General features: G+C 29.6%; 1 protein-coding gene across 2 annotated transcripts in view; it reads left to right on the top strand.

The window, feature by feature from the left end:
• LOC122635651 (tyrosine-protein kinase transmembrane receptor Ror) overlaps window positions 1-2500 on the top strand; it is a 286700-nt gene that overhangs the window by 277321 nt on the left and 6879 nt on the right. Inside the window, exon 1 of one of the 2 annotated variants that reach the window (XM_043826105.1) lies at window positions 1943-2042. The exons of the other annotated variant lie outside the window; for it this stretch is intronic. The gene's annotated coding sequence lies outside the window, so the exon portion shown is untranslated. Of the gene's footprint in view, window positions 1-1942; window positions 2043-2500 lie in introns of those variants that run through there. 2 annotated transcript variants of the gene reach the window in all.

Raw genomic sequence — 2500 nt, 5'->3', positions numbered from 1 at the left:
ATCGTGTCTGCAAAAATTATATTAATAAAATTAACGAACGATTAGAGATATTAAATTAATGCGATCGAGTGAACGAGTGAACGAGAGAGAGAGAGAGACTGAGAGATAGGAAAAGAAAGAGAGAGAAAGAGAGAGAGAGAGAGAGAGAGAGAGAGAGAGAGAGAGAGAGAGAGAGAAAAGAAAGAAAGATACATAAAAAAAAAGGAAAAAGTGTGGGTAGAAGAGAGTACAACTCGAGCATAGAAAAAGATGGAGGTTGGTAGAGGTAAAGAAGGGGGAGGTTATTAATGACTACGACTTTGCTTATCTTTTCCACTTCCTGTTTGCGATACATAATGCCGTGGATCGACTACGTGGTGTGTCGTTCGCACGAAGCGACGTGCGACGTAACGATGCCAGGATGCATCTCGTATCTCGTTCGACCACAAACACATACAGAAAGAAACAGACACAGGCACAGACATAGACATAAACATAGACATAAACACAGATACAGAGAAAGAAAGAAACCATTGGTACAGCTGGGTGGTATTTACGTGTGTCCTGAAAATTTATCATCGGAAATGAACGAAGGAGCAACGAAAGAGAGAAAAAATCTTTGTTTTTTTTTTTTTTTTTTTTTTTTTTTTTTTTTTTTTTTTTTTTTTTTTTTTTTTTTTTTTTTTTTTGGAAAAAAGAGAGAGAGAGGGAGGGATAATAAAACTTGTTGGAGAGATTTTTAAAAAAGAAATGAGATAATAGAAAAGAAAAAAGGTGAGAGACAAGATCTAATTTCGTGAGAATCTTCGTTAAAAAAAAAAAAAGAAAAGAAAAGAAAAGAAAAGAAATGAATAGATCAATCGATATTATCTACAAGGATGTGTATGTATAAATATGTATTTGATATATATGTATGTATAAAAAAGAAAAAGGAAATAAAACAAACAAAGGAAATCGTTGTATCGTAGATAGGTAATTAATATCGAATATTTTCATTTCTTTAGTATATCGTTTTACGCTTTACATTGAATTGTTTATTTTCTTCTTCTTCTTCTTCTTCTTCTTTTTTTTTTTTTGTTTTTAGATTAATTTTTGTACGTTCGATCCGAGATATTTTCGAGAACGTATGTCGAACTGTATATTTCGCGAAATGTTAATAAATATGACTGTTAATAAATGACGAAATTAATGAGAAATCGAAATATTATTTTGCGTTACGTTTCCATGCGTTTCGTTTGACAATTTTGCAATTAAAATTACGGAATTAATATATGCATTCGTTGTTTTTATTTATTTAAATACTTGTTATTTCATCCTCGTATAATTTATTCGTATTTATTTGTACGAGTCTATAAAGCAAACAAGGTGATTCCGATTAAGATTATTAAAATAGTGTCAGATAGATAATCGATATAGAAAACGTTTGAGAAAAAGTAACTTATTAATATTATTACTTTATTTATTATTTATTATCATTATCTTTTATTTATTATTATTATTATTATTATTATTATTATTATTATTATTACTATTACTATTATTATTTATTCATTATAATTACTGTTTATTATTTATCATCATCATTTTTATTTTATTTATTTATTATTACTCTATTATTTATTATCCTTTTATTTATTCACTATTATTAACATTATTATATATTTCTTTTCATTTATTTCTTATTACTACTCTATTATTTATTATTATCATTTTTCTTTTATTTATTCATTATTACTAATATTATTATATATATATATATATATTTTTTTTTTTTATTTATTTATTTCTTATTATTACTCTATTTACTAGTGACGATATGCATCGATGTAAGAAACGTATACGTTACGTACGTAGATTTTATATGAGGGTCGATATATAATATATATATAATATATACATATATTTCTCTCTCTCTCTCTCTCTCTCTCTCTCTCTCTCTCTCTCTCTATCTCTCTACGTTTGAAGCCCTCGAACATTCGATGTAAGCAGGGATTGAGACGAATTCAGCGAGGCGTGACAAAGTGCCCCTTCGATCAACCGATCGTGAGATATCGCGAGACAAGGTACGTTACGAGAGGGAGATCTGATCTCTCATTCTCTCTCTTTCTCTCTCTCTCACCCTCTCTACTACTACTACTACTACTATTACTACTACTATCGCAACTATTACTACTACTACTACTCACATGCCCTTTCTTTTCATCCACGCTTCTATTCGCATACATACATACATACATACATACATATTATTTAGGTATGCACCATACGGTGAACGGCACACGATCGATCCAGATCTGTTCGATCTCTCGTTTTTCTTTCTTTCTTTCCTTCTTTCTTTCTTTCTTTCTTTCTTTCTTTCTTTCTTTCTATCTTTCCTTCTCTTTATCTTCTTTTTTTGTCGAAAGAGTTACAGACAGAAAAAAGAAAAAAGGGAAGCAAAAGAAGAAAGACAAAAAAATTGGAAAACCGAAAGGTGAACAACAGATTTCACGGATTTCTCTATCTCTATCTCTCTCTCTCT

The sequence above is a fragment of the Vespula pensylvanica genome, chromosome 18 (genome assembly GCF_014466175.1).
Source record: "Vespula pensylvanica isolate Volc-1 chromosome 18, ASM1446617v1, whole genome shotgun sequence".
In the NCBI taxonomy this organism is placed as follows: Eukaryota; Metazoa; Arthropoda; class Insecta; order Hymenoptera; family Vespidae; genus Vespula; species Vespula pensylvanica.
Note: the sequence above shows the minus strand (reverse complement) of the source record. Positions and strands in the feature narration are given on the sequence as shown.